Raw genomic sequence first — 27,773 nt, forward strand, 5'->3', positions numbered from 1 at the left:
TAACAATTTACTAAGACATAAAATAGGCGAATTTAATTTTATGAATCTCACTCCCACTATTTTAACGATTTCACCACCCTCTAGTGAAAACGGGAAACTTTTTCCTTAGTGAGAACATGGAGTCCAATTGACAAACTTATGGTCCCGAATAATATCAGCCAACCATAATTCTCAAAAGGTAGAGCCCAATTGCTTCCAAAGCAACCCCCATGTGTTTACCTCATGTCCAATAAGGGCCCAATAATATGACGCCGTTTAAAGTGACATGTCAAGATGACCCATCAATATTAAGTTGTGATGGACGGTCGCCATGTGGATCCCCCAATAATATGAGCCGATCCCATGGGAGTTCCACCCAACTTACAACATTTGTCGATCCAATGTACAGCTTTCCGACGGACGGGCCCCCCCAATAATATGAGCCGGACCGTATCCGCGGGTAGCATCACATACATTGACCGTTGATGGAAGGTGGGAACATTTAAACAAATTTAAATTTCCTTTATTTATCTTGATATAAATTTTAAATCATATTTAAAATGAGGGATTTTTAATTATAAAAATATTTGTCTCATCATATTTAATTTATTGCATGCTTGCCGGATTCACGCAATTATGTCTAAACATGCATACAATCATAATATCAAATATTATATAGGATGATCGATTCCATTTCTAATTGACCCGTGGTTGCCAATCACGGGTCTTAGTCCAATCCTAGGTGATATGCAGTATGCAATGCAATCCTATTACATGTGCTTCCAATTTACATTTCTTCAGTCTTTATTGTCTGCTGGGCCCACCGTCTTCAAATCTTGATCTCCCACTAAATCTAATGTATTTACAATAAATAACAATGACAAGTAGGGGATACATTTTTAGGGGTGGGAACGGGCTATAAACCAAGCCCACTTTTATTACATATGACATTCATATCGGGCCATAAACCAGGCCCATTAATAAAACCAACAACAATAAAAACAAAATGTAAATTCCTAACATACACCTACAAAATTGGTCATGGCAATCGATCATCCTTATCCAATAACATTTAATTCAAAATTAATTTATTGGATAACATGCAGTGGCAATTCAAATTTAAACAAGATAAAATCATATTTTATATATAAAATCTCATTTCACATATAAAATCATATTTTATCTCTATATCAAATAAAATCATATTTTATCTATAAAATCCAATTTTACAAATAAAATCATATTTTACTCAATATATCATAAGATCATATCTTATCATCAATTGTACCAAAATAATTGATTTCAAAATTCAATTTACGGATAAAACATTAAAATTTTCCAAAAATTCAAATTTATCCAAAATCAATTTTAAAATTTACGGACTCGAACAATTCGATCCGAAATCTCGTGAACCAATCAAAAACAATTTTTGACCGGACCAAAAATAAAATTTTAACATATTAAAATTAATTTTTAATAAAAATATAATTTTTCCCGCGGGCCGCCCGGGACATTCCCGGGCCGGCCCGCACCCGGGGCGCGGGCCGGGGGCAGCCCGGCTGCCCCCTTAGGGCAGCGACTATCGCTGCCCTGGGCGGCGCCGTGCGCCGCCCTGGACGGCGACGGTCGCCGTCCTGGGCGGCGCCATGCGCCCCCTTTGGGCGGCGCCGTGCGCCGCCCGGGGCAGCAACAATTGCTGCCCCTCCGGGCAGCGATCCAATCGCTGCCCGGGTTTTGCCCCGAAAAAAAAAATTTTTTATTTAAAAATATTTATTTTGTTTTCCAAAAACCGAGATTCAAAAATTTTGTACAATCGATTAATTTAATCGTTTGATCTGAGCAACCTGGCTCTGATACCACTGTTGGAAAAACTGGCGGTCAGATCAATCACGATTGATACCCGGTGCAGCGGAAGTTTAAAAATTTTATCATGGAACAATTCCATGGTGTGGGTATCAACCATTCAACGATTAAATTATTGTGTGTGTAAAATTCAAATAACAATTAATTAAATTTTACCTTCAATCTCGAAGCGAGATTAATGGACACCACACAGATTTCTCTGCGCTTCTTGTATCTCCCAGGAACTGATGAACTCCTTCAATCAGGTCCACGAATGGGGTTTAAATCCCTCTGATAGATTGCACTAGAAAATCTATCAGAAGTTTTCTGCGAAGAGATTAAACGAATCTGATTCGTTATTCCTGGCTGCAATTCAAAAATCACAGACCGGAATTTCTCTGACAGAGCAAGGAGGGTTCGGCCGATTTAATTATGAGAGAGGCTAGGGTTCGAAATTTTGCTCTCAAAATAATGACCTGTTGTATCTAATTTCTGTACTGCAATAACTTATTTATAATGCAGGCCACTAACAGCTTAGGGCTCATTAGTCATAAGTTGAGGCCCGACAAGCAAAGCCCACACGTTCAGAAATTAATATAAAATTCATCGTGACTCCGATTGATGAACCGATTTCACCAATGTGCACAGAAACCATTTCTGCACATTTTAAAGTCAAGATAAATTTTCCTGAATCCGAATTCAGTGGTTTCCAAAAATGTCCATCCCTATGTCATTTTAGGAAATCCTACTCCCTTACTCTTATTTAAGAAGTCCAACTTCTTTATTCATTAAATTTAACTCTTTAAATTTAACTATCTCAACGGGGATTAAAACTCCATTACACTGTGTGACCCTCAATGGTTCAGGGATACAGCTAGCCGTGGGCTCACAACTCCTTGTGACTCGGAACAACACTTTCCGACTTGCCCAACGAATCATGGTAAAGCGCCTAGCAACATCGCCCCATGATTCCCTAGGTATCACTGATAGTGCCTACAAGAACCAGTAGATTTTGGTTAGCGTACAGTACGGTCCCTTCATCCATATATCCCGATCGAATCAACAACCATTGGTATATCGAGAGTCGCTCAAGATTCGATAACTATGCAATGCATCTTGAAGATCAAATTAGTGACATCGCATGTGCTACTAAGAAACCATTTCTTAAATCACATCAAGTACTCTGGCCAGAGATTTGTCACACTAATATCTCCTCAGATCGCATAGGATATCCACACTCGCAAGTATGTGGTGAATCCTTGACAACAATGCATTGACTCCTATATGTGTCGTAACTGTACCCAATCTCGACACCTGATGACCCCCATAGAGTCGGTAAACGAGTCAAAGCACAGCACTAGCATATAGAGTCTCCATGATGTTTCAAGTCGTAAGGACTAATGGTGTACAACCAAAACCGCGGACTTTATCCACTCGATAAGTGATAACCACTTGGAAAGTCCGGATAGGGTAGTTCGATTATTCATCCTATGAATATCCATTTGCATGCTTCGAACATCTCCATGTTCCCTACCAATGAAACGTGGTACTCCGCATCGCAAATGCTAGTCTCAAACTCGAGCGATCCTTATCCTTATTATCGGACGGCTCAATCGACTAGGAACGGTTTTTAGAATATACAGTGACTATAAGATGTATTTCATGATAGACATCTCCATGTTCTACCACATCTTACATACACTATAGTATATTCAAGGTCTTTATCAAAACAACAATAGTATATCACAATATAACAATATGAAGTAATATAAAGTCATTGCCATAAAAGTGTAAATAATATTAAACAAAAGATTGTTTATACAAAGAGTCATCAAAGACCATAGCCACACAGTTGGCTCACTGGGCACCCACTCTTACAGTTCCAATAAATTATATTGATAAACCGGCGACAACAAACAAAAGGAAAATCGATAGTCAAAACCCGGCGAACCTTTGGCATGCTAGGCTAGGTCATATTTCCTCAAGGAGGATGAACAAGCTAGTGGGAGAGGGCATGTTTGATATGTCTGATATTAACTCTCTACCTACTTGTGAATCCTGTCTAAAAGGGAAAATGACTAAATCTCCTTTTAAGGGGAAGCCTGAGCGTAGTCAAAATCTGTTGGATTTGATCCATACAGATGTTTGTGGACCATTTAGAGTTGGGACTCAATATGGCCACACCTACTTCATTACCTTCACTGACGATTATTCAAGGTATGGGTATTTATATTTAATGAAATATAAGTCTGAAGCATTTGAAAAGTTCAAAGAATTCAAGGCTGAAGTAGAAAACAAGCTAGGTAAAAGTATTAAAGCACTTCGATCGGATCGAGGTGGAGAATACTTAAGTACCGAGTTTTTGGACTATCTAAAAGAGAATGGGATTCTCTCTCAGTGGACTCCTCCTATGACACCACAGCTGAATGGTGTATCGGAGCGTCGTAATCGAACTTTGTTGGACATGGTTCGATCCATGATGAGCTTCACTGAGCTTCCACCTTCGTTTTGGGGCTATGCGCTTGAAACGGCGGTATTGTTGTTGAACAACGTCCACACTAAAGCAGTGGACAAAACACCATACGAGTTATGGAATGGCAAAGCTCCTAAGTATTCATACTTGAGGATTTGGGGATGTCCTGCTTACGTGAAGCGGACAGTGGGAGATAAGTTGGATAGTCGATCCAGCTTATGTTATTTTGTAGGGTATCCGAAGAATTCAATCGGATATTATTTCTATTATCCTGCTGAAACAAAAGTGTTTGTTTCTAGGAATGCCACCTTCTTGGAGAAGGAGTTCTTATTGGATAAGAAAGGCGAGATGATGGAACTCGAAGAAGTTCGAGAAGAACCCGAAATACAAAATAACGATCCTACGCCTCAGGAACCATTACTAGACACGCCTAAACCTAGAAGATCCGAGAGGACTTCTAGACCTCCTGTTCGATATGGTCTTCTTCTTGAAGGGGATCAAGATGAACCCGACATTGGATGTGATCCAAGAAACTTCAAGGAAGCAATTTCTGATGCGGATTCAAATTTATGGCTTGAAGCTATGCAGTCTGAATTGGATTCAATGCATACAAACCAAGTTTGGTCTTTAGTAGATCCTCCTGATGGAATTGTTCCAATAGGGTGTAAATGGATCTACAAGAGAAAGCTTGGGCCTGATGGTAAGGTATTGACCTACAAGGCGCGATTGGTGGCGAAAGGTTACACTCAAAGACAAGGAGTTGACTATGATGAAACCTTTTCACCAGTTGCAATGTTCAAGTCCATAAGAATCCTTATTGCCATAGCTGCATGGTATGACTATGAGATATGGCAAATGGATGTGAAGACTGCTTTTCTTAATGGAGACATTAAGGAAGAAATCTATATGAAGCAGCCAGAGGGGTTCACATCCATGGGAAGCGAGCATAAGGTATGCAAGCTTCAGAGATCAATTTATGGTCTAAAACAAGCATCAAGAAGTTGGAACCAGAAATTTGATGAAACAATAAAAGATTTTGGTTTCATCAAGAACCCGGAGGAACCGTGCGTGTACAAGAAAGTAGTTAAGGATGCTGTGACATTCTTAGTACTTTATGTTGATGACATCCTACTCATTGGGAATGATGTAGGGATGTTACAGTCAACAAAGATATGGTTATCAGGTAGATTCTCGATGAAGGATTTGGGTGAGGCATCCTACATTCTTGGGATACAGATCTATAGAGATAGATCTAAGAGAATGATAGGACTCACTCAATCAACCTACATCGACACCATATTGAAACGGTTTTCAATGGATGGGTCCAAGAGAGGACATCTACCCATGTGTCATGGAGTTTCTCTATCCAAGTCTATGTGTCCCAAGACTGATGAAGAGATAGAGAATATGACACATGTACCATATGCGTCAGCTATAGGTAGTATCATGTATGGGATGATATCTACCAGACCGGATGTAGCATTTGCTCTGAGTGTCACGAGCAGATATCAGGCTAATCCTGGTCAAATGCATTGGAAAGCCGTGAAGGACATTCTTAAGTACTTACGAAGGACTAAGAATATGTTCATGGTATATGGAGGACGAGATCTGAAATTGGAAGGCTATACCGACTCTAGCTTCCAAAGTGACGTGGATGAATCGAAGTCAACCTCTGGATTTGTGTTCATGCTCAATGGCGGTGCTGTCTCTTGGAAGAGTTCCAAGCAGGACACCACAGCGGATTCCACCACTGAGGCTGAATACATTGCAGCATCAGCTGCTGCTAAAGAGGCCGTTTGGATGAGGAAGTTCGTCCAAGAGTTGGGCGTCATTCCTGAATTTGTTGGTCCAGTCCCGGTGTACTGTGACAACACGGGTGCCGTTGCTCAAGCAAAGGAACCAAGGTCTCATCAAAGATCCAAACACGTACTGAGGAAATACCACATCATCCGGGAGATTGTGGAAAGAGGAGACATCACTGTCGAACGAGTGGCCTCTGCAGACAATATCGCTGATCCGCTTACTAAGCCCTTGCCAGGACCATTGTTTGACAAACATCGCGAAGCAATGGGTCTACGTAGTATGACTAGTTGGCTATAGGGCAAGTGGGAGATTGAAAGAGTGGGTGCCCAGTGAGCCAACTTGTGGCTATGGGCTTTGATGACTCTTTGTACAAACGATCTTTTGTTTAATGTAATTTACACTTTTATTAATGGCAATGACTTTATCTTTCTTCATATTGTTATATTGTGATATACTATTGTTGTTTTGATAAAGACCTTGAATATACTATAGTGTATGTAAGATGTGGTAGAACATGGGGATGTCTATCATGAAATACATCTTATAGTCACTGTATATTCTAAACTGTTCCTAGTCGATTGAGCCGTCCGAGAATAAGGATAAGGATCGCTCGAGTTTGAGACTAGCATTTGCGATGCGGAGTACCACGTTTCATTGGTAGGGAACATGGAGATGTTCAAAGCATGCAAATGGATATTCATAGGATGAATGATCGAACTACCCTATCCGGACTTTCCAAGTGGTTATCACTTATCGAGTGGATAAAGTCCGCGGTTTTGGTTGTACACCATTAGTCCTTACTACTTGAAACATCATGGAGACTCTATATGCTAGTACTGTGCTTTGACTCGTTTACCGACTATATGGGGGTCATCAGGTGTCGGGATTGGGTACAGTTACAACACATATAAGAGTCGATGCATTGTTGTCAAGGATTCACCACATACTTGCGAGTGTGGATATCCTATGCGATCTGAGGAGATATTAGTGTGACGAATCTCTGGCCAGAGTACTTGATGTGATTTAAGAAATGGTTTCTTAGTAGCACATGCGATGTCACTAATTTGATCTTCAAGATGTATTGCATAGTTATCGAATCTTGAGCGACTCTCGATATACCAATGGTTGTTGATTCGATCGGGATATATGGATGAAGGGACCGTACTGTACGCGAACCAAAATCTACTGGTTCTTGTAGGCACTATCAGTGATACCTAGGGAATCATGGGGCGATGTTGCTAGGCGCTTTAACATGATTCGTTGGGCAAGTCGGAAATCGTTGTTCCGAGTCACAAGGAGTTGTGAGCCCACGGCTAGCTGTATCCCTGAACCATTGAGGGTCACACAGTATAATGGAGTTTTTAATCCCCGTTGAGATAGTTAAATTTAAAGAGTTAAATTTAATGAATAAAGAAGTTGGACTTCTTAAATAAGAGTAAGGGAGTAGGATTTCCTAAAATGACATAGGGATGTACATTTTTGGAAACCACTGAATTCGGATTCAGGAAAATTTATCTTGACTTTAAAATGTGCAGAAATGGTTTCTGTGCACATTGGTAAAATCGGTTTATCAATCGGAGTCACGATGAATTTTATATTAATTTCTGAACATGCGGGCTTTGCTTGTCGGGCCTCAACTTATGACTAATGGGCCTTAAGGTGTTAGTGGCCTGCATTATAAATAAGTTATTACAGTACAGAAATTAGAGACAACTGGTCATAATTTTGAGAGCAAAATTTCGAAAACCCTAGCCTCCTCTCTCTCAAATATTTCGGCCGCCCCCTTCCCTTCTCTGCGTGAGAAATTCCGGTCTGTGATTTTGAATTGCAGTCTGGAATAGCGAATCAAATTCGTTTATTCTCTTCGTAGAAAACTTCTGATAGATTTTCTAGTGCAATCTATCAGAGGGATTAAACCTCCATTCGTGGACCTGATTGAAGGAGTTCATCGGTTCCAGGAAGAGACAACAAGAGCAGAGAAATCTGTTGGAGTCCAATAATCTCGATTCGAGATTGAAGGTAAAATTTAATAATAGTTATTTAATTTTACACACACTTATAATTTAATCGTTAAACGGTTGATACCCACACTATGGAATTGTTCCATAATAAAATTTTTAAACTTCCGCTGCACCGGGTATCAATCGTGATTGATCTGAACACCAGTTTTCCAACACTTGTATCGATGCGTGTGTCGATTAGAAGCTTCATGCTCAAGGAACGAAGACTAGTATGATGATTTAAATACTGTATTGTTGTAGTTGTAAACAGTGTTTCAGTTGTAATAAATCATCAGACTCAGTTGTATCATTCAAGTTATTGATTGTACATTTTGTATTTTCGGAATACTGTAATTGTATTACATAGGGATTGTAATCAAGAAATTGTACATAACTTGAAGCAATGATACATGTTTTATTAATCTAACAATTCGTGGATGATTGCATGTTTTTGCTAAGTTTAGCATTGATCCTAGTTGATTAGTGTTCAACTGTGGTGACTCATGGGATTTGAGTAGGGCCAACGGTGATTGTTGACTTGCGGTTAGTCTAGGTGTTTTCCTAGGATTGACCTAGTTAGTTAGTGGACTAAGATAGTGACAGCGATGGGTGGACTCATCTAGAGGCATTAGGCATATTGTTCGGTTTAGAACATTTGGGCTTTGTTCTAGATTGTTTCTTTAGAACAGTGTACTGTTTGACCTTTGTTAGGTTGAGACTTGTGATGATGGGATTTTATCAGGATGACAGGTCGAGTATATACCAAGAGTTGTGGACTATGACCATGACTAGACGTGATGGGGCGCGACCCTATGCCAGTGTTACTCTGGGAGTCTTTTTACTTCAGAGGTTACCTGGGAGCCCTTGTGCTTCAGGAGACGGCGGTGGAAAGGCTACTCAGTCTAGGGATTTGGTGACAGTCACGACAGGGTATGACCTTGGATTAGATATCAGGTTTGATATTGATGGTTCGATATCGTCTGGTGTGTCAGAGATATCAGTAATAGTGTTCTGCTATAGGAACCAGTCTTGGAGGGATTTCCTTGACGAGTGTGTGCTCTGAGCAGATAGATTTAATTTTGACCGATGATTACTGCTAGACGTGTGGATCTAGTAGGTGGATGGAATTCTACCAATAATGACTTGTGGTTGTCATCAGAGTTGTGGATAAAGTTTCCATTGAGATAAGAATTATCCGAGATCCAGGATGGGATGCAGTTTCGAGACTTCGACTCGAATACGAGGACTACTTCATGATGATTGATTTCATCAAGTGTTGGATCATATGATAAGTATTGTACAAGGATTATTGAGATCTGAGGGAAGCGTGGCCTATACCCGTGAATCCTTGGTGATTGTCCAGGTGGGATATCATGGTAAGCTACCCTAAGTCTTGAATTGTCGTACAGTCTTAGCAAGGAATATGATCAGGAATGCATTCGAAGATTGTGGAAATCTTTGGTATTCGTTATTTATGCTTCTTGGACTTGACGAATCGTGATGTTCATCTTGAAAGAACGAGGCAAGAATAATGAGTCCAGTGATTGCGCCAAGAACTGTCTGATATTTCGGAGGTTGAGCGTAGGATTTTCCCTGAGATGGAAATGGTCTAAGTTGATAAGATCGCGAGAAGATCTTGAACTTGGTTTGTCTTGATGATCATCTCGAGTGAACAAGACAAACGAGTAGTAGTGCTGAGACGGCACAGGATTTGTGCTAATGACTACTAGTGGTTAATGATTAACTTTGTCAGAGTTAGATTGATTAAGTCAGTGTACGAGATAGCTGTCAGTAATAAGACACGAGATTGTGTCATTAGATTACTAATAGCTATGTTTCGGTTACCAAGCGCGGGTTTGTTGTAACCAGAGAGTTTTTGTGTAATCCAGTGTTTGGAATAGTAGACTTGGGACAGTCGAGTCAAGAGTAATTGATCGAGCCACTTAGGTGTTGACGATCAGTGGTTATCTGATTTGATAAGTGTGAGTATCAATCAGTAAATCAACGAGGTCGATTAGTAAGTCCAATCGGTGATGATTTGGATGTAGCAATCAAAAAATACTTGGGATAGTATTTTGTCGTTCAAATGCTTAAGAGATGAGTACCTGGTACAGTCTCGGAGCAGGTGGTGCTTTGAAATCTCTAGGTTTCCGGAGATGAATTCACCAAAGAGTTTCAATTGACTTGAAGGGTCAAGTTAAGGGTTAACTTGACAGGAGACACAAGTGAAGGAATTGGTAACTTCCAGGATAGTGCTTTTGTGATGATGTATTAAGTGTACCATTGGAGTTTGGGATCCAACGAGGATTGGATACTCATATGGACATCAGTTGTATGATCGCGAGGTGTGACATTAGCTGGGACTTAGTTCTCGAGATCCAGCAGGGGGTGTCACTAATTTTTATCATATGGTGCGTAAGATTATTGAGACGATCGAAGCAGTCGTTGATCGACTTAGTGGTCAACAAGATTGTTGTGGGAATTGAAGACTTCGCAAGACAGCGATGCAGCAACTTTGTTCTTTCCAGTCAGTAAATCACATCTGTGCTGACTGTTTGTCAGAGATTTTACATTCCAGCTATGACAACAGTCAGAAGCGTTGTGTGACCAGCTATTAGAGGACAAGTGTTTCCCAATGTTGCCCTTGGGAAGCTGTTTTGCTTCGGTGAGGCATGGGAAGGATAATCAGTCTATGGAATCATGTTAAGCAGTTATGTTGCAGTATAACCCTGTGTCAATTAGATTCTCTTGAAGAGAATTAGAGATTTGTTGTGTCAGCACAGTGTTGGGATTAATGTTTCCTAACTAGAGGTGTTGGGCATTGAGAACTTTTGGGGACCAGTGGATGGTTAGGATTGTTTAAGTGATTCGAAGAATATCGTAATCCAGACAGGTTATGACTTGGTCTTAGTCAGTTTTAGATTTTACTTGGGATGATAATCTTGATCAAGTGGATTGTTGTATGCTTCGTGATCAGTAAGATCGTGATTGTGACGAAGGAAGTATCAGTGCTGTGGTACGTTAGTGTCAAGCGAGGTTAATTGTCATCAAGTAATGCAGTGGTTTCCAGCTCGGAGAATGCTATTGTGATTTAGCATTTATGCAGTTTGCATATAATTCGACAAGAGTCTGAGTATGTCGGAAGCTATTTCGACCAGGCACTCAAGCAAGGGTCTTTTACATGTTCTCGAGGTTTTACCTTAGATTTCGAGGATGAAATCTTTTAAGGGGGGGAGAATGTAGTGACCCGTATCCGTGATTAACGATTAAGGAGTAATTAATCATGTAATCATGTTCGGGTTAAGTAAAACATGATTAAGGAAATTCTAGGAGGATTAACGGAGCCCAAAAATGGATCCAGGACACTCGAAATTGGTTCAAAGGGTTCCAAGACTCGAGTGGGATCGGAAGCAACGATCTAGGATCGGAGCATCCGATCGATGATCGGAACATCCGATCAAGAACGGAGCTTCCGATGACTGTCGGTGACAGGTGTGTGGTTGCATGTGGCCCGAATTGATACGTGGCGAACGGAGCGTCCGATCGGGGAACGGAGCTTCCGATCTGCCGGAACAGAACGTCCGATCGAGGAATGAAACTTCCGATCGACGTCTATAAATATAGGGTCCGAGCTCCTCATTTCTTGCCAATTCCGAATTCCTCTCCTTCGCCTTAGTAGCTCTATTTTGGGCTTTGGGTACTCTTATTTTAGAGTTGGAGTAGGAAATATATTTTAGTATAGTCAGACAGTGTCTGACATAGTAGCGGGGCAGTGCTCGTGTAGTGGAGCAGTGCTCGAAGCTGTGGAGCTGCAGCAGGGGTGTGCCCCTAGTTGCGGGATAGTCGCCATCAGTGGGCTGACGATGGACGCAGGTATAGCTATGGTCTCCTTAAATTATTTAGGAGTATGCAATAGCTTAGTTAAGGCTTTTAGAGCTTATTGAATGATGCATGGATATTTGTATTGTAGAGTTGATGATAGGCTTGGAATCTAGAGTGGGACTGCTAGGATTTGCCTGTAGTGAGGTACGTAAGTACTGACTGAGATGGACAGCATGATATATATTATATGTGTTGCATGAGTATGTGCTATATGTTTTACCATGTTTTACGGCTTTAGAACATGCATATGTTTTTACGGAGACTGCATCGGGATGATGTGAGTCATGACAGTTTCCATCAGTCGAGGCGATTCTTCCTGAGGATTCGTGTCTTGGGAATATACGAGTACCACGCGGAGTCGCTCTCTTGCCCGGTACTGTGTATTCCAGGCGCCCAGAGAAAGTGATTTAACCCTGATTTTTTAAGTCACTTATGTGTTGCATATAAAATATATATCATTGCTTTCGTATTGAGCTTAGAGCTCACGTCCAGTGTTTCTGTATGTCTGGACACCCCATTCGACGGGGCAGTTATAGGTGCATGGTTGGGCACCAGGAGCTTGGAGTAGCCAGTGACCAGTGAAGACAGCAGGATTTAGCTGTAGATTTTGCCTTTAGGGTTATTTATTTCGATTGGGTTGTATAATCGAATTTATTTATCCGGTTGTATTCTGTCGGTCTGTTTTAATTTAAGTCTTCCACAGCGATTTATTTAATGCATGTTTAATTATGCTCCTAAACTCTGATTAGGTAGTGGATCCGGGTTGGGTCGCTACATTTACCGCCTCCCGTGCTGACACATCTCTTTTTATTTACAGTTCTCGGGGTGTTACTATGTATCTTCTTGTCTATGTTGATGACTTGATTCTCACAGGAAAATTATGGCGACATACAGGACTTCATTGATCAGTTAAGTCGTCGGTTCTCTGTCAAGGATCTTGGCTCCTTGTATTATTTTCTTGGTGTTGAAGTGTATTCCTACTCAGGGGGTCTCCGTCTCTCTCAGAAAAAGTATCTGCTTGATATCCTTACACGAGTTAACATGGCAGACTCAAAGCCGGTGCAGTCTCCTATGGCTTCGTCCCCTGCGCTCCACCAGTATGATGGATCGCCCCCTGCCGATGCCACTGTGTATCGTCAGACGGTTGGTAGTTTACAGTATCTCTCGTTTACTCGCCCGGATATTGCTTTTGCTGTGAACAAGTTGTCTCCGTTTATGCACTCTCCATCCTCTGTGCATTGGGGGCGGTCAAGCGGCTCCTGCGCTACCTCAATGGTACGCGTTCATATGGTCTTCTTCTCCAGCGTCACAATTCTCTATCACTCCATGCTTACCGTGATGCGGATTGGGCTGGTGATGTGGATGATCGCACATCCACTTGTGCTTATATTGTGTTTCTCGGTCTCAATCCTATTTTCTGGAATTCTAAAAAGCAGGGCTCTGTTGCTCGATCCTCTATGGAAGCTGTCGTGATGTCGCCTCTGCTGCTGCGGAGGTGCAATGGGTCGGATCTCTTCTTACTGAACTTGATGTTGTTCATGCATCCTCTCAGATTCCTATCTATTGTGACAACATCGGTGCTACCTATTTATGTGCAAATCCTATGTTTCATTCTCGCATGAAGCACATTGATTTGGATTATCATTTTGTATGTGAGCTGGTTCAGAGCCACAAAGTTCGTGTTTCTCATGTCTCATCCTCTGACCAGCTGGTTGATGCCTTAACAAAGCCGATATCTGGTTCTCGTCTGCGTCTACTATGTTCCAAAATTGGTGTCTCTATGAGTCCACCATCTTAAGGGGGCCTATTGGAATATATTGTATATTATGTTTCATTTTATCTTGTAATCTTTTATTTTTTTTATTTATTTAGTCTTTATTGTTGTATATAAATATCCTATGTAATCATTATTGAGATATATGAAAATTATAATTCTTTCATTAGTTTCTATATATATATATATATATATATATATATATATATATATATATATGAGTTGGAGAGAAGGTTTTTATTACAATTGAGTCTCGAACTCGGGACTTCGTCTCACACTTGAGACTTTAGTGTCAAATGAACTACATGTCATCCACTAATATATATATATATATATATATATATATATATATAGGTGTGTCGGTACGGTATACCACGCTATTCAACGAATACCGCATATAGTATCGCATATCGTATTTTCGATACCGATACCGTACCGAAAATTTTGATATACCGAAATGTCGGTATGACATAAATTTATACCGTTCTTACCGAAAAATTTTGGTATACCGAAATTCGGTACGGTATCGGTATGATACCGTGTATACCTACATTTTCTTTTAAAAAAATAGTTAAAAAATATTTAAAAAGTCGGTATACCATTACCGTGTATATCGATATCGTGTATACCGAAGTTTTTAATATTTTTTTGGTATACCGAAATACCAAAATTTTGTAAATCCTATAACGATACCGATACCGATACCGAAAATTTCGGTACGGCACGACGGCATTTAAATATTTTTCTTCAATCCTATATATATATATATATATATATATATATATATATATATATATATATATATATATATATTATTTTAGAAACGATCAAATCAGTTGATAATCATTTTTTAAGATATGACCGTAAATTAACATGCAATGCATTATGGATAGGATAATATGTTTTCTGGTTGAAATGATGCATGACGAAGATTAATCAATACTCCTTATTTATTAATAATTGATGCATCGAGTACTCACTTATTCCTATACACTGCAAAGATGTCTGACCTCTGCACACAATCAAATAAGAAAATGTTAATGGGACGTTGAAGGGTTTTTGGTCTCGACACTTTGACACTCAAGTAAGTAAAATATTTATCCAAAATGGAGGAAAAAACTTTAAAGAACAAATATTCAAAGTGTCTTAAGAGAAAAAAATAAACTTCGCTTTGCGGGAACAACATCTCGTTATATATAGTCTAAAGGAGAAGAATAGGTAGACATACTTAAAAGTGTTGACATAACATCAAAAATTACTGATTAAATGTCATGTCATGTCATGAGTTAACCAATTAGCCTAAATAACCAGAAAAAAGATTCATTATAGCAAAACCAAACTCCGACTACTTAATAGACCAAACTCTAAAATTGGACATATTTAATTGATTGGCTCTCAATGAACATGCATTTTTTTAATAATTCATTCATGCATGTTTTTATATGTCTAAGAAAGGATTAAATTTTCATCCATCTTTAACACTCAAATGAATTCGATGACTATAATAAATAAATAAAATTTAAAGGATGAGTACATGGGTACGTAGGGCAAAAATAAGTTCACAATAGTTTTAGTACATTATTTACGTATCTTCAATGTTTCCATGATTTTTATGCATATTTTACTATTTATTTAAATTAATTTAATCACGAAATGGTAATAATAAATCTAGCATTTATTTTTATTTTTTTTAGGGTAAAAAAAATCTAGCATTTAATACAACATGTTTCTCGATACCAAAAAGTTGTGTGAGAGAACGTCTGGTGTAATTTACTAATCAATAATTTCCTTTTTCTAGTAATTTTTGGAAATATTAACAAATTTGGTCGTGTTTGGGTCTGCCTCAAAACAAATGGGCCAATCAAAGTAAAAAAAAAAATTAGAGTTGGGCCAACAAAAGTAATTAACATGCCTATAATTTTGTTTGGGCCAACACAAAATATCAGTAAAACCACAAGAATATAATAATAATACCTAATTTAATTACTAGCATAATACCCCTTTATACATAATTGTGTTAAAATATATATTCTATGCCGGAACCAGAATACCTGCATTGATACTTTTTTTTATAAAAAAAAATTAAATAATTCACAAATCATACGACCCACTCTGAATTTTGGTTCATTAATCAAAGAACTTGTTTTTATCGATTCATTAACGTATGTTTTTATATATCTAAGAAATGATTAAATTACTTATTAATCTTTAATCAAATTTTTTTAAATATGACCGTAAATTAACGTGCAATGCATTATGGATAGGATAATTATGTGATCTGGTTGAAATGGTGACGAAGATTAATCAATATTTCTTATTTATTTAATATTGATATTACTTACGCACTCATACAAAACAATGTAATATTTTTTTTTTTTTACTTTATGTAAATAGAATAATATTTTGTTGGGGTGTCACCATGAAAATTGTCAAAATTAGTTGGTAGCATATGGATAAATACTATAGCTTTCATTTCCGAGGAATTAGGGAATTGTATAGCCCTTTAAAGTTGTTTTGAGTGGGTGGAACAAGCGAGAGTTTGATGAATATTGATTAGTTCGATTTTTTACACATATAATTTTAGACGAGTTTGACGCACGTGATTTTTTATAAATTTATTTAACCAGCAACTTAGCATAGTTTATAAACTATTATGTTAACTCAAAATTTTACTCAATACACATTAAAATAATAATTATAGTGAGTTTCATATTAATATTAAAACGAAAAAGAAGAAGGAGAAGGAAAAAAACACATGCACACAACATGATTAAAAAATATCTTATTTTAAAAAAAATAAATAAAAAATTGCCTACTTAAATAAAATAAACATAGTCATACAGAATGCTTCACCCATTCAATAATAATCCTAACCAAATTCTTTAATTAGGCTAACTAATTATAATTACAGTAAGTCGCTAATTGATAGCGTAGGCTATCACGTAGATTCTTTAATTATTTTAATTAAATTTGGTAATTGTTTATAATTTAATTTTATTAAAAGTCTTCCACTCTTGACTAGACATGTGTTCCTAAATATAAAATCAGTTTTGCATTAATCAGATTCCTGATGACAGATCTTCTCTCTGGAATATTATGTTCTAACGCCAAATAAAAAATATTAAAATATTTATAAGCGGCCTTTTTTAATATTATAAAAAAAATATTCCAATTCTTGATAAAATAACAAATAACCAATGATGATCTTCAAAAAATAAAAAAAAACAAATAACCAATGATGAATTAACTAATTAATATTATAAAAATATTTCAAGTACATTCATTAATCGCATGATCACTTGAACTTTTGAGCAAAGTAAACTGTGAGTACAAATTATACGGACCACATCTTCCCAAAAATAGATGCATTTTAGTGCATATCTAAGAACAATTAACGTGATTGATTGTTAGTGGAATTTAACTTTTTGGGCACTTTTTAGATTTGTTTTTTACAAAATAAAAAATAAAAAATCATATTCATCAAATTGCAGGAAAGATTCTTGCACGCCACCATTATCTTTCACGACTTATTGTTTAGTTTTTCAATTTTTTTAAAGACAAAAAGAGGGAAAGGATTTGGGTGGAGTTAGGCATGTTAATGTCTTAATGACATGGAAAAATACATTGAATAGATAATGACGTATATTCAAGGGATTGTTTAGCTCTGATGAGAATTGAGAATATGATCCATAGAGATTACATAACATATGAAAATGATAAATCAACATACGTAAATAAAATAATGAGACATAATTGTATTGCTTTTTTTAAAAAAAACTTGAGCCAAACGTTTAACAAAATAAATTTGCACAATCAATTAATGTCTTATCTTCCAACCAAACGAAAGGATTTTTCGATAATACAGTGGGGGCCACTGTAGTTGTGTGGCCATAAATTGGTCACACATGTAAATCATGTGAAACCCATATAATTTTTGTCCAATATCTTTCACCCTACAAAAGGGGTAATACCGTAATACCCCTCCGTAGGGTCGAATTACCCCAAACGAAACTATCTCGCACGTTCACATAATCTCTTGAATTCTAGGGCACCACGAGAATCTTAATTATCATCGTTTCTCTTAGAAAAATTAATTAGTGTTTGAAGTGAGTTTATCGAAATTTAATTAATTATATAATATATGTTAACCAAAAGATTAATTATATTATATAAATAAAATAATTCATGTTGTGAACGTAAGCGGCCAACATTAATTATAACAACATATAGAATTAGTTGCCCACAGGGGCATAGGCGAGTTGGTAAGGCCTGAGGTGAGGTGGGAAAAAATTTTTCAGCGTTGCGGGTTCGATCCTCGTGTGGAGCATATTCTTCATTGAAATATTTGGGGGTATGCTCTGGGGGTTGGACCATGTTGTTCCCTCCCTCAGGTCTCTGTCTACTCGTATACATCTCTCGATTTAACCCCGCATGAGCCAATGGGCCTCTGACTCATGTAAGATGAGGTCCCCTTCGGATTCAACCCTTTTAAACATATAGAATTAGTCTTTGCACGCCCCCTTAATTAATATGCAAGTGGTTGGTTATATTATATAAGTACGAAGTCATTAATGTCAACTACTAGCGGTTTGGAGACCCCCGCAACATTTTTTTTTTTTTGCATACGACGACTTTTCAGATAACTTATATCTCACAAAATTTTGTGAATTTTAATATTTGCAACTGTGCATGCAAGTTGAATTACATATATACGTGTATAAATTTACTCATCGACACTTCATGTACGGTTGAAGAGATGTTGTCCATATATAGGATAATACTATAATGTATATATTCAAGAATTAGTATCACATTTATGGTATTATTAATGTTGGAATACGTCTATTGTGGGACGGGAAGACCTTGTTAATATCTGCAATTACAATAATATTTTTAGAATAACAAATTAATATATTTTCATGAGTCATATCAAATAAGAAATATGTCTCATAAAAATTGTTCCGTAAAACTATATCATTAAAAGTTTTATGTTTAACGTTGATGGTGTTGAATGTTGATATGGTAAAAAGTAAAAACATGTATCATTGGATCTTGAACTCAATCCATCAGGTTCATGCAAACAAATATGCACTATATATGTATATGGAAAATTATCGTTTTCTTTTCGAGAACTAATATTTTTGAATTTTTGTTATCTCTATAATATATTAAACATGAGAGAGGTTTGGTAAGTTGATATGACATCCCTCATGTTTTTTTTTTCTTTGATGACTATGTAATTACAGAAATGTCATTTTCACTATATTTATTTGCACTTTTATGAATATTTATTTACAAAAAATGTCATTTTTTTATTTCACTATTTATTATTATTTTTTATTTTCAGTTAAAAAAATAAAAAATATTAGAAGGCATGCATCGCGTGCATCCAGATAATAGTGTATATATATATATATGTGTGTGTGTGGTGAAATTGAAATGAGATTCACACATTGATAGGACACCGAGTATCCCGTCACCAACGGTCCCCGGAAACTTAAAATCCGATGAATATCTGATCAAAGCAACGAGAAAAATGATGATCGACGGGTAACAGCGAAGGAATGTACCTATATATGATGTGTGCCATTCAAGTTTGATGCAAGTTGTGACTTTATTTATGTAGTGCAGTCCTCTTCTGGCTTGTATGCAAGTAGTGAGTGGCAAAGTCTTAGGTTAAAGATTCATTACCTCAAATAATAGCCAAACTTGTGGTTAGGAGACAATTGAAATACCATGCAAGTCATTGTCAATTATTTAGTGGATTTATAACCCACAAGTTTTGGCTACGACTTTAATTTGAGATTGCTTGTAGAATATGCAATAATTAATATATAAAATCGTTATACAATTCATGAGCTTTTTTTTTTTTTTTTTTGGTAAATGAAATTTTGACATCGAATCCAATATACGTGTAGTAATAAATTTGTTTTCTCTAATTTTCTTATGATTTTTTTTCTACATAATGTTTGTTTTTAATTATATATGTGTGTGTATGTGTGTTTGTGTGCGCGCATTTAAAAAAATTTGAATAATGTTATGTATAGATAGCTTCACATTAAAATTTTCAGTTATGAAATTCTTTAGTCAACCGTTGGATAGCAATAATGCACAGTTGTACACATTTTTTGTGGCCATAAATAATCATATATATTAATGAATTATCAACAAAATTATAATATATATCTCTTACTATTTAATAAAGTGAGAGGATGCTATACAAACTGTTTTTTTGTATTTTTTGGTGAATTTTCAAAATTACCCTCCATTTAAATGCAATTTTTAAAAATCAAATGTGCAATTCAGTAATTTCAAATGATTTTCAAATTTTAAAAAGTAACTTCCATCATGTGTTTAACTATTTGAGGTTGTTTTTTTTTTTAAAAAAAAAAATAAAAAAAAAATAATAATAATAATAATAATAATAATAATAATAATAATAATAATAACAACTATTACATATATTCTAACTTCTAAAATGGTATTTTAATAATACAAGCATTAAATTTCCATCTCTTACTATTTAATAAAGTGAGAGGATGCTAAACAAAATAATTTTGGTATTTTAAGTGAATTTTAAAATTATCCTCCATCTAATAATGCAATTTTTAAAAATCAAATGCGCAATTCAGTAATTTCAAATGATTTTCAAATTTTGAAAAGTAACTTCCACCATGTGTTTACTTTTTGAGGTAGTTTTTTATAAACAATAATAATAATAACAACTATTACATATATTTTATCTTTTAAAATGGTATTTTAATAATACAAGCAATAACTTTTCAAAAAAATAATAATAACACATGCATTAATAAACACACGTATTGTGTGTGCAAGTTTCTAGTATTAAATATAAGGGAGACTTTGATACATTAATATTACATTTTTTTTATTTTTTTTTATTTATGATTAGGGGTGTAAGAGTCGAGTCGAGTCGAGTAGCACACCAGTACTCGAGCTCGAGCTCGACTTTTCATATTTAACTACTCGAGCTCGAGCTCGATCGAGTACTTAATTTCGTACTCGAGCTCGTCTATATCTCGAGCTCGAAAATTATATATGATTATATATAAATATATATAAATAAAAATTATATGAATAAATAAATAAATAAAATATTATATACATTATATTTATATTATAATTTATATTTATATGTGTTATCGAGTAGCTCGCGAGCTACTCAATCACATAAATTATGAACTCGAACTCGATTGTATGTTCTCGAGCTCGCGCTCGATTGTATGTTCTCGAGCTTGAACTCGAGCTCGATTAAATCGAGCTCGAGTCGAGTTTTGACCGAGCTACTCACGAGTAGCTCGGCTCATTTACACCCCTATTTACGATTACGTAATTACGAAAATCAAGTAATCAACATATATATTTTTTTTTTGCTCTTTGGTTAGATATTTATTTATGTGAATGCTATTTTTGTTTTTTATTTCGTCGTTAATTTTTTTTTGTTACTGAAAAACGAACTATACGAACATATCACGTGTGTGTCTGAGTACTGGTATAAATTATATCGGGGAAGATGGAATTGACACACTAAATTTTTTAGCCACGCCATACAATAAAAAAAATTCAAGTGGAACAAATTTTTTTAATAAACATATAATTTCATATAAATTAGAAACTTATATAAATACCAGTATTCCTTGTTTAACTAGAATTTCGAAAAATGAATTAGTCAGCTTTTAAACATTTCCCTACGTTGTGAAACACCCATTCATATTAATATTTGACTATTTTAAATATCATCTTATGCTGAGAATTGAATGTAAATATAAATCTTGTTTTAAAAAAAAATTGATGATAATGATGATAAAAATCATAAATAAAATTTAAACACGATAATAAAGCTAATTATTAACCTTGGAAATCTTTTACATCCATGTTTGCAAACAACCCCTCATAAAATAATAATTGCACCTATGTGCCTACTCTAGGGTTTGGAAAGTTTTGCATTTTCAGCTTAAAATGAGTAAATATTTTTTAACTGTACAAAAATAATTTCTATTCCTGATTCGCTCAGACAAGGTAAACGTGATGTCTTTTCTTAAAATAGATGGGAAACGTACGTTTCCAATTTGTGTCACTCTCGTGATACCATTTTACGAGTTTATTTTGGTACGTTTCCAATTTGTGTCACTCTCGTGATACCATTTTACGAGTTTATTTTGTTCGATATATATTTGATTCGTAAAAAAATATTATTTTTTACTACTAATAAAATTGGTTTATTTATAGAAATTCGAATATGAAAAAAGATTTTCAGTATAGATTTGAAATGACAGTGTGAAAAATTCCATGATTTGAAATTTCTCGATTTGATCGTGTTCCTATGAGTAGAGACTTCTACATTCGTAATGTGGATTACACAGTCAGCAAGATTAGCACCCAAAAAAAACACTGATTAGATACCACATTCTCCCCTTTTCCCACCATGATTGGAAAAATACAAGGGCATAAATGTCAAACATTCTCAATTTTTCTTTATATTAATATTAATATTATTAAAAATTTTATGTATCATATTTTAATTTTTTTTTTCATTTTGTATAAAATAATATTCAAAGATTTTTGAAAAGATAAAATAAGATATGAATCTGATATCACTATTAATTAATTATTTTTTATGGTGACAAATCCAGCAAAGATTTTTATCTCACTGGATTCCATATCACACTAAACACAACAAAAGCACCACCACATCATTAAATAATATTATTACCAACAAAAATTGCCCAAAATAATGAATTGAATCATTAATATGTTTTTTTGTCTCGTTTCTATTGTTGTTGCATGCAACTTTTTCCGCTTCCTGTGGATTAGACGGACAAATATATGATAACAATCTCCGATCCAAAATAACAATCATAATAATCATCGTCCATGTATAATATTAATTTTTTTTTTTTTGTAAAAATATAATTTTTGATAAAAAAATTTATTTATATTTTATCTTGTGATTGATATTAAGAGTGTATTTAGAGATATAAATATTAAATATTTATTACTAAACATTTTATTTTTATTTTTGGAAAACTTATTATTAAACATTTTCTAATATTAAGACAACGAGTAGGTCTCTTGTGAGACGATCTCACGAATCATTATTTGTGAGACGGGTCAACCTTATCCATATTTATAATAAAAATAATAATATTTTTGACATAAAAAGTAATACTTTTTTATGGGTAACCCAAATAAAGGATTTTTCTCACAAAATTGACTCATAAGATCGTTTCACATAAGTTTTTGTGTAGGACAAATATGTAAAATGCTTTCATAATCACAAAAAAAACTTGTAAGAATATGTTATTTAAGTCACCAATTAAAAATATTATTTTTTATTATAAATAATTTATAGATATAACAAAATCCCAAAGTAGTACTTTGGGTCCTTTTTAAAATTTTTTTATAAATTTATCTTCAACACAAGAAAAACTATTATTTAATTATTGCATCCAAATATACTAAAAAAATATAGGTTTTTTTATGATAATGTTTGCATACATACATCTGAATTTATTATATTTCTTGTTATAATAATTGAGATTAACAAATTCACTCTCAACCCAAATAGAAAGAGTTCGAACAAGATTCCATTTATGTGAAACACATGGCTGAATTACTGTTATTATTATTTTTTATTTTTATTTTTTAAAAAAGAAGAAGACCCCAACTACTTTTTTTTTGTTATGGTTTGTTAATTTTTTCAATCAATCAAAGATTAAAGATTGTCACTATATCTAGTTGAGAGTTGGAACTTGGAACCCATTTTTTTTCCCAGTATTGGGTCCTCAGATTTTTAGCTTAAAACTTTTAATTTTCTCATGCTCGAGTTAATTAATCTTGTTCTTCCATCTGTTTCCCAAACATGGTGTTTCCTCAAAAATTTTGCCTTGCCGCAATTTCACTGGATTCTGTTCCACTACGATTATTTTTGTCTTGATAAAATGTGAGCCTAGACATAGAATATTCCTGTAGATATATTGAGGGTGAGTGAGAGTGAGATTTGTGCTGATAAAGAATGGATTTTTGAGGGGAAAACAGGGTAAAGATCTGGTTTTTTAAGTGGGGAAATGAGAGATTTAGCAATGATGTTTGCAGAAGAACTCTGTTAGTCGTTTTTGTGCGTGGGTTTTTGATTTTGTGAAAAAGGTTCTTTGATTTCCAGCTGCTATGTACAAGGGTGCAATAATGGAACTTTTCAGGGGAATTCCATCAGTGGGACATTGGAAATAGTGGAAAGTAGGGACGGGGAAAGGAAAACTAGAATCGGTTTTTTGATATAGTGGGTAGAAATCAAGAAATATAGTGAAAGAAAATGATATCTTCGGGAATAAATTTGGTAATGACAGTGATTGGATTTGCTGTGAGTACTTTGTTCATAGTCTTTGTGTGCACGAGGCTCATTTGGGCTCGAATTCAATTGAGTGTGTCGAGGCGGTCCTTTTCCAGGGCTCTTAGATCTGATCTTAGCACTGTAAGCATTTGTTTTCACTACTTTTGTAATCTTGAAGACGTTTTATGCGTGGATGCAGATTTTAAGTAACTTGCTTATCATATCATGTTTGTTTATTTTATCTGCACTTTTCATTTTACCACCTGATTTGAGCCAATAAATCAAGAAAATTTAAGTGCAACCCTACACGTTAAACCCGATTTGTTCGGTAAATCGGACTGGAAGCGATGCCGTGGTTAAAATATTAGGTTCACATGTATTTCAGTTCTCATATTATAGACTATGAAAACACATGATCCTATGCTCACGTTGCATTTTTTGAATTTACTGAATTTGTTTCACGGCAGCTAATGCGCTAGATGGTGTGCCATTTCTTGTCTCTTATCATAGTTTTTCGATTGTTATATGTTTTTCACACTTAAGTTTCAGCTTTGGTAATTGTAGTTTGACTATGTAACATCAATTCGGTATTTTGCTTTTTTTGTTTCCTCAAGTGGTTCTGAAGCTCTTCTCATGTTTGAGCATTTTCGGACAGAATATTGTTTATTATGCTTTTTCACTTGTACATGCTTCTCCATCACATCTTTATGACAGCATATATCCCCAACTTTTACAAAATCAATAGCCCTATCCAGGCATTTTGATTCAACAGTTTCTTTTGTTGTTTTATCATTTTGTATTTTGTTATTCTATAATGACAGTCGAGAATCTTCATTTTTAGCTTTGATCACTTTTATCTCTCAGATCTGAATGATTGTTTATCTGACTCGTTTAATACAGTTGGAGCACGGCCTTCATGGTCTTGAGCCTATTGTGGTATCAAATTTTCCTACGAAGAAATATCGAGAATTGTGCTTCTCTTCGAAAGAAAATACTCTGTAAGTTAATCAATCTTCTACGACTATGTATCTTTGATGCTAGGTCTGGTGAATCATTTTTTTTATAACAAAAAAATGTTTAATGGCTGTTGACTTTTTGCTGAAGTGATATTCCCCAGCAATTATTTGAATCGGTTGTTTATAGGCATAGAAAATTCCTAAAAAACTGAAGTCCCATTGAATACTTTAGAAAGTAAAAATTGGATTCCTTTCGTGTGCTTGTTTTGACCTCTTTTTTGATGGAAATAGTTTTGAGAGTGTAAAATCAAATACTACATGGACATAAAACTGTATGCTTCTGATTCAGAGTTTCACACAGTTTCTTGGAAGAACTGTTTAATCGAGCAAAGCATTTATGTTTAAAGAGTATCTATCAAAATTTGGTTGCATCCTTTTGCTCTTTGTCATTTATGTTTACAGAGTATCTATCAAAATTTGGTTGCATCCTTTCGCTCTTTGTCTTGACATATTCATATGCTGTCACTATGCTGGCATATATTCATTTAAGCTGCGGCATGAACATTTTTAAAAAACCGGTAAGGATTTAAACGGGTTCTGTTTGAGATCTGGGGTGATCATGACCTTAAACCTGGCCTAACCATAATAATAAAAGCCTGAGGCATTGCGTAAAGCTCAGCCTTTGTACCTCAACACAAGGTTAGGCTCATCCCTTTGATAAAGGCCTCAACCTTGAAGCTAACCTTGGTGCATTTCAAAAACTTGAGGCTATAAATGTGATGTTGGTGAATTCGAAGTTTGGTCATAGATTAAGTGTCCAACGCCCATCAAGGTGTGAATCATCTGTGGGTCTTAAGTGTAAATAGGAAAGCGGGTGCCTCCTTTATTGAAATTAATAGTGTAACAGACATGATATGTGTGCACCACGAATTATTTGCTCTGAGTTGTTATTCATATTATCATCTTACCAGACTTACGGGAACCTTTTCAATAAAAGCTCGGATGTTTTAGTGAATTCAAATGATCAAAAAGCCATTAAATAAATTCGATCTCTATCAGATTATTAAAAAGAAGAAATGGACTGTATGATAAACTCAGTGGATGACCCACCAAAAAGACCCCCAAAAAAAGACTAAAGCAGGCTGTCACTTGATGTATATTGTGTATTTACATGAAAAATAAGTGACGTTATTTTGGTAGACTTGCTTGGTGACACCCCAGATTTGCCAAGCAACTGGTTATTATATAGTTACAGATTGATGAAGGGCAAAAATGTTTTTCTCTGTACCTAGTATTCGAAATGCACGTGGAAATTTGACGTTATAGATGTTGTTGGATTATTGAACTTCTAGAAGGAAGTCAGCGGGAAGCTACTTATCACTATTTCTGTGATAGATAGAATTGATTTTTTTTTTTAATTTTGTGGTAAGTATTGTTTGAATTTTCGTATCTGATGGGAACTTTTGTTTGAAAAACATTTTCAAAGAGTTCCTTTAGAAATCTTTTGGCTAACCAACCTGGAAATCACTTCTTTTGTTGTGCTCGTTTATCGTTCTTTAATTGCGATTGTTTACTGGTCGGGTCTGCATTTGCTTGTTACTTGATTCTGTATTTCAGTGTATCAACACATTCTTCATGTCTTCTGCTTGCTGTGGAGCTAGCAGAGTGGTGAAGGTGGACTGAGCCAAAATTCAAAAAATTAATGGGGGATATCATATTTTTGTGCTTGTTTTATTTTTTTTAGGAGATGAGTCGATCGTCTTCTACCAGCCCGCCTTTGGCTTCGCTTTGCTTGCATACATAAAAATAACCTTCCTATCCGCAGGTGTACTGTATGCCTATCTGAATACCATGACGAAGATACGCTACGCATCCTCCCCCTCTGTGGCCACTCCTTTCACGCGACGTGCATAGACATCTGGCTTCACAGGCACTTCACGTGCCCCGTGTGTCGAATTTCCCTTCGCGAGCTCCCCGAGAGACGGTGGTGCATGCAACCAATGTTCAGCTCAGCTATCAGATCCCAGTACACAATGCAATCCATCAATTCACATTATTGTCATTGCATGCTAACCGGGCAAATGCGTTCTTCGAGATCGCATGATAACCAAGTGATGGATACGATTGAGGAAGCTCATTGCGAAAGCGAGGGGGTTCTATCTGATGCCAGAGACGCCAGTTACGTGGCAACTGATCGGAAACTGGGGAGCCCCTCCGATCAGTGAGCGTGATTCTCATGCTTCCCAGCTTTCCATTCATGGGTGTGCCTATAGATTGCTACTTGTCTTTGTCATACACATTTCTTTTTCTTTTTATTTTTATTTTTGTTTTTGTTTTTGTTTTTGTTTTTGTTTTTGTTTTTGTATATATAAATGGCGGCTTTAGATTCTTTCTTTCTTTCTTTTAGTATCTGCCGTCTTTTAGATTCTGAAGCGCTATTAGTTCAGTTGAAGAGATGGCCATGGTTAAAGTGCAAAAATCTCATATTTATTTTGTTGTCCGTCTAGGGTCCCGGGAGAGTCTATGCTGCCCGCCCGAAGGGCAATCCAACGGTCCTGGGTTTTTGCACATCACATGATTTGATGTGTAGAAGGGCCCGGGACCATTGGATCTGGCAGACCGGGTAGTGCGTCAGTCAATATATATTGATTCGAAATCTGATCTGAATCCCTTATACGGGTACATAAAAAAGTGCATTGAATCGAGTTTGTTT

The 27,773-nt window shown here is 35.7% G+C and overlaps 1 long non-coding RNA gene across 1 annotated transcript; it reads left to right on the top strand.

Annotated features, from left to right (window-relative positions):
* The first annotated feature begins 23,373 nt into the window (after positions 1-23,373).
* LOC140883369 (uncharacterized) lies at positions 23,374-27,448 on the top strand. Its single transcript, XR_012150384.1, has 3 exons — positions 23,374-24,245; positions 25,005-25,102; positions 26,886-27,448. It is a non-coding gene; the product is annotated as an uncharacterized lncRNA (long non-coding RNA).
* Positions 27,449-27,773: the final 325 nt, after the last annotated feature.

This window comes from Henckelia pumila, chromosome 2 (assembly GCF_033568475.1).
Source record: "Henckelia pumila isolate YLH828 chromosome 2, ASM3356847v2, whole genome shotgun sequence".
NCBI lineage: Eukaryota > Viridiplantae > Streptophyta > Magnoliopsida > Lamiales > Gesneriaceae > Henckelia > Henckelia pumila.